This window comes from Drosophila persimilis, unplaced genomic scaffold (genome assembly GCF_003286085.1).
Source record: "Drosophila persimilis strain 14011-0111.01,24,50 unplaced genomic scaffold, DperRS2 tig00000000-arrow-pilon, whole genome shotgun sequence".
Lineage (NCBI taxonomy): Eukaryota > Metazoa > Arthropoda > Insecta > Diptera > Drosophilidae > Drosophila > Drosophila persimilis.
Window position 1 is genome coordinate 23331551 of NW_020825288.1, and position 6701 is coordinate 23338251.

Genomic DNA, 6701 nt, shown 5'->3' on the forward strand with positions numbered 1-6701 from the left:
TTTACCAAATACAATTACGTGACATCGAATAAGGCTAAGACTCATAATTTGTTCACTGCACACGATTTCAGTTCAAACAATGGCCAAGACAATTCCGGGCAGAATGATTTAAGTGCTCCAAATGTTGGCTGGGAAATGACGTTGCAAGGTGCCTGTGTCTGCATTGGGGCTGGGTCTGCGTCTGCACCGGGGCTGGGGCTGGGTCTGGGGCTGGGCTGGGTCTGGGGCTGGATCTGGTTGAGGAAACTACTTGAAACTTTCAGCAGTAGAGCAGCCGCCTGGCAGTCTGCTTGGTTCGTTTCTGGGGTCCTATGCAGAGGTGCATAAATCAACTTTAGTGCAGGCCAAGTATCTTGCTGAAGGGCGCAGCTCTCAAGTGGGAGACAAGACCTGTGTAGAGTACGAGGCAGAGGCATGGGCATGGGCATGGGCAGGGTAGCTGACTCTGAGCATAATTAGCCCATGGCTACTGTTAGTCTAGTCGTGCACTCCCCATTTGCTCGTTTTCCTCCTCCCTTTTCATGGGGAGTAGACCATTTATTTTCTTTACACATACTAAATATGCTGGAGTTGTTTACATGATCGATCAGGAATCGGGCGGCACCGAGCACTGACGGTACCATTCCCTAGGTACCATTATGCTGCCTTGCATACTCGGGATGCACTTAATTGCTAACCAAACACAGATCTTTGGGCTGCAATCGGTGGTGGTGTAGGAGGAGGCACGCAAATATTGTTTTAAGGCACATCAACATATCTCACCTGCCTAATGTGATCCGCATATGTACGATATGTACATAGATACTCTCGAAACTGAGTGAGTGGTGGTGTGCTTGCATTCGTTCCATAGTTTTCTCTTATAATGAAGTGCGCCGGGATATGTTTATAATTTACGATACAATTCCTTGGGTGTGGGGAGCGAGAGAATCTAATCTGGCGATTAGCTTTTCCATTTCGTATTTTTGGTAGCTGGTAGTTTCGTTTTTGGTAATGAAATGGCTACGTGATCTCTTGAATAGAACTTTGGCTCCTGAGCAATCTCTACTCAGTCCACACATTGCCTAAGGGATCACTTCTTCGGTTAAATTCCCTGCCCAACCATCGCACTCTCTCCGCAACCTGTTGCCGGCGATAATCTAACTGATTCCCAATTTCCATCTAAGCAATTTCCCACACGCACTGCCCACATGGATACCCGATGAGGCCCACTTGACTCTTGTGGTCATCAGGTGAGCGCACACGGCATAATTTAGACAATTCCCTTCATTTATTATGAAAAATGCACTCAATTTATATGACTTGATTATATGCGCCTTCCTTTTTTCCCCATTCGCGTTGTCCATTGGCCATATTTGCTTAAGTCACCGCATGCCGCCCATTGCCATGACATGGCCATGGACATTCTGCCGGGACATGGCCTAAACAAGACTGCGACAACAGCATCAAGAAGTTGTGGATGAGGTAGATTTGCTCCAGGCGCACCCCACGCCAATTTATTAAAGCCAACACCAAGAAAATGTTCCCTGGCACAGGTTCTCCTCTGGGTCCCCTTTAGTTCTCTCCGGTTCTCCTTGGTTCTCCTTGGTTCTACCTGGTTATCCTGGGTCTGGAGGCCATTGGATATGAAAAATTGCACTATACGGCCAGGGCTCATATGCAAAATGCATAATTCATTTAACATTTTGTAAATCATTTGTTTGAATAGCACGATGACGATGATGCGCGGCTAGCTCCCATAGTTCTCGCGGCTCGATCTACCCCTCGACTTGGAGCCCTGCAACAACCTGCCACAGACGAAGCTCCGACTCTTTTTGGCCCAACTGTTAAGCTATTCGTCTGCCCTGACAAATCGAGAGTTGAGTCAAGTCCAGTCCGGGCAGAGTCTCTCTCTCTCTGCTCCAGTCTTAGCCGCAGTCCTGCTGCAGCTACACAATGGCCATGACGATGCGCAAATATAATTTCACAACTGTCTGCACATGGTCCAAACGAAACGAGACACACCATATACTCAAGGCAAAGATACACTAAAAGAAATCTGACAGAAAAAACAACAAAATTCGTGTTTTAAATATAAAAGATGCCTTCTTCAATGCAAAAAACATTGATGTGAAAGTTGGAGCTAAATAATTGATCTAAAAAAACAGTAATTATCAATACTTGGGAGACAAAGTTGTCAGTCTTTTTTCTCCAATTCTTATAGAATTTAATATATAGGTTACACAAATACTGCTCCATCTATTTAATGGTCATAATTGTATTAGCCACAATTGCAACCAAATAATTTCTCTCAGTGCACCAGCGAGACGAAAGCATCTGTGTCCGAGGTCTGGCCAGGGCTCAGCCATAAGTCACAACGCCGCAACGACTTTTGAGGCTGGGGATAAGCCTTTTTATTATTATTTGTATTTATTTTCTTCATCTTTTTGCCGTGTTGTTGTGCTGCTTTTTGATTCCTGTGAAATTTGCATGCGCTGGGATTCCGATACCAACTCCAACCCAGTCCCATTCCCAATCCCAATCCCTAGTCCGATCCCGATCCCGATCGTCCAACGAGCTAATTTCGTTTTGTGTGTGCGAATATTGAAAAATTACAAAACTTTTGATGGGGACTGGGAGGGGGATTGATGCTGCCGACCAGCCGGCCAGCCAGCCAGCTGGTCCCCTCTGTCCCTTGAGATTTCTTGGGAACCCAGTTTCTGGCTGGAACTGCCTGTAATTTTAATGATCTTCCACTGACATCGTAACTCAATAAGCCCCAGCGATCGTTCCAGACAGTCAGTCTGGGATCAGCTCGCTTCGCCGATCTTCGGCTTTCCCATCCAACAATTTATCATCTTTGGCTGCACTTTGAAAAGTAATTAAGGTTTCTCCCAACATGCGTGTGGTCATAGGACGGATGGATCCATACACCAGGATGATGATGGGGCTGGCTGCTGGCTGGGTGTGTACCCAAAGAAAACTATTGTAACTCGAGTGTGGCGTTAAATTTTTGATTAAAAAACTATTAGCCAAGTGTTAAAATTATCATTATCATTATCGTTAATGTATTGTTATGGTGCCAATGCGTCTGGTCTGGGCTTGGTCCAAGCTGTTCCAATACTTTTATTTTTTGTTTAACAAATTGGGTGTTCCGCTCCGTGGCTTTTTGGATTAAATTATTGATGTCTTTTGTGTTCTTGAATTGCTTTGATTGCCGCCTTATGGTATTTCTGAGGTGGGAATAGAAGGATGAGATACATCCATTTTGGACCCATAGGGAATTCCAGTTGGTTCTAAACTATCAAAGTCAAAAACTTTGTTTATTAATTCCCTTATGGCAAACTCTAATTCCCATTAGTAATCACTAACTGTTTACCCGACAACTGTAAAAATAATTAAATTAAAAAATGACAACCGCGAAAATTAGTTGACCACAAAAGCCGCCAAATGGAACCACAAAAACCAACAGCAAAAAAATCACAATAATGAAAGCAAACCACTAATAAAATATATAGCTGTAGAGAAACCATAACTAGTATAAATTAATTTATGTAATTTAAATGTCAGACCATATTTAAGTTTGGAACAAAAACCGAAAATTAGACTTTACAGCGGGCATGGCCAGTGAGCGGAGCGGCATGTGTTCGCTCAATTTAAACGTCCGGGGGCCCTGTCACTCTCCCGGGCCGGGTCTTTGCCTAGGCAATTCCCCAGTTGGCTGTGTTGCACCTCCCCCTGCCTCACCCCTCTCTAGCACCTCGCTCTCTCTGTGTCTCTCTGTCTATGTGCCATTCTCCTAACTTGTCTATGGGGCAAACTGCCGCCGCAGTCGTCGGCCGTTTCCGTCGTCAATTTATAAACGCGTTCAGCTTAAATTGCAACAAATAGTCGCTTATTGAAACTTAAATTGTGCCGACACAGAAAGTGAACGAACCAGCAAGCAGTCGAACTGTTCACAGAGCGAGTGCGAGAGCGAGAGGGCTGCAGCGGACCAGAAAGAGACAGCTGGAGAGCAATGGGTTTTGTATGGGTTTTGGGTTTTGTGTCAACAAGTTTTTCTCTCTCTCTCGCTTTTGGCCATTTTTTCACTCGTTTTTTTTTTTTGTATATTTCTGTTCTGTGTCAGTCGTTGACGTTGTTGGGTTTGTTGTGTGGTCGTGGCTTGATTTGTTTAAAGGTTTCTGGTTCTGGAACTTGGGCCTCATGGACCTCTTTCCATGGGAAAGAAGTTTTGTATGATGTTTTGATGTGTTGTTTGGATAGAGCTTTGGTAGAGGGCGGTTGATCATTGAGTGATGTTCTGTTACTTATGCAAAGTACGATAAGAGTAGTTTAATCTCTTTTAAATATTCCGTTTACGGTTATGGGTTTAATTTTATATAAGTAAAGACCTATTAGGGTCAAAGGAAAACTTAGATTAGATTAGATTTGCATTGAAGCTGATAAAAGGATTAAACTTATCATGTATGTCAGGATAAATGGATAATATACTAAGAATTGGGTTTTTAATCAATCGAATAATTAATTAATTACATTTCTAAACACGTTTCTATACATTGAACCAATCAAATCGTATAAAATATTCCTTACAACTTTCTTGAAGTGCAGTTTTTGACAAGTGTAATTCAGATTTGGATGCCAAAATCTAAGCCAATCCAACATTTCTCTAAAAAAATTAACTATATAAGCTCCTCCATTCTGGCCGTAAGCTCCAAACGAAATCAAATCGAAACCAAACTCGTTTTATGGCCACCTTTGGCTGTAGCGAAGGGGGACAGGGGATAGTGGAAAGAAGACGGCTAAAACGAGTGGCATCCAGATACAAAATTTAATTGCACGCCACAACATTTTTCTGGCTGATTTCTTCCTTTAATTTCAATTCCACACACACACCGCAAAAGGTAGGGGCTTTGGGGGCACCAACGGGCACAGCAAATCTCATCGACAGCCGGCCGGCGCAATATAATTTCTTTCGATTAATCCAATCGATTTCTATTCAATAAATCAAAATATGAATTCGTTATGGCGCGACCCCTCGACTAGCCTAGACATCCTCTCAGTCCGCCCGTCCCTCCGTCCGTCCGTCTTTCTGTGAGAGTGTGCGCGTTTGAGGCACGTAACAAATTGTTGGGTTAATTAAAAAAACATAAATCGTTTGATTTCGTATCCTACCTTCTATGGAGTACATGGTACCGGCACCCCGTACCCCGTACCCGGCACCCCGTAACCGGCGCTCTCAACTGCTAACAAACCGTGGCAGGTCTTTTGACGGCCCTTTCATCATCTCGAATCAACTGAAATTCTTCAACAAAGAAATTTTTGGTAGAAACAGAAAATAAATCAAAAAATATTCGCCCCGAAAACCATTTCACTTTGTATATTTTTTGCCTGGGGTTAGTTTTTGGCTTATAATTTATTTTTGGCCTGGCCCTCCTCTGTCATGGTAATGTTAATGGACATCGCTTAGCCCCGTAAATAGTTGGCCATTAAAGTATTTTGATGGCTTTTAGCCCCTGGAAATTTGATACGATCACAAACGAATGAAATGAAATTTGTTTTTGCGAGCCTCCACTGAACCAATCAAAACAAATTAACATTGGCGTGGCTGTTTTTCAATAAATATTCATGACGGAATTCCGTCAAATAAAATGGTGAATATACTCCAATCGACACAGCAGCTGGGTTTTCAAATAAAAACCGTTTAATTAACAGATCAGAAATTTGCAAATTTCATTTGCATTTCAATTCAAAACGGAACGAGTGGCATGGAACAGAGAGGAGAGCGTGTGTGTGGGAACCGTATCGATTGTCATGGAAATTAGTTGAAGGCTGGCACTTGGAGGTGGAAATGGTAATCGAATTAGATTGATTGGCTAAAGTAGTTTGAAGAATATATGGTATTTGAGGTGGATTGAAGTTTTGGGCTGAAGTTTTCCTTGTTTTTAATCAATTGAATTATACAATTTACGGCCACGTGATGTTCCAAATGGTTTAAGTCTGATTCAGTTTGTGTTTTGCATGGGCTTTGAGAGTGGTTAAGATTGAATAATTTCTCTTCTAAACATAACGTTAAGTCTTTGAGAATGTTCTGAAAATAATATCTTTTGGCCAAGATGTTAATTGAGTTCTAGTTCATTTTAGTTTTTATGGATCATGAATTGTCTCCAGCAGAAAGAAAAGACATCAGTGAACCCTTAGAGAGTTGTTTCCATTTTGTGAAGTAAAGAAGAAAGCAAATTCTAAACAAAATAAGAATCTACTGCATCGTCTACTCCAAACCCACAGAGATCATCTAATATGTGATATTGGATTCCCCTTTGAGAGTACTCCCCCAAAACCATTAAACTTCAAATCTTTATAGTTTGTTTTTTTTTTTCCATTTATTTTTCCTGTTTGTTTTTTGTGAGTTTTTGTTGTTGATTTTTTGTGGTAACTTTTTTTAAATTTACTTTTTTGCGTACTTAAGCTGGGGAAAAAATCTAAGGCCGAAAATGTATCGTACGTATATATGTAGTATGTGTGTCTCTAACGCCATTCCCTTCGATGTTCGACTGCGACTCTTTTTACAATGTATATTCGTTAGTAATTTTTGTACTAGAAAGCTTGGGGGGCAGGACGATGCGATGGGTGTTGGGGCAAGGTTGTTGGGGCATGAGAGAAAGCAGCTTTGACAAAAAATTAGCTAAATCTTACCAGTTAAATAGTCAATATGCTTAAGTAAG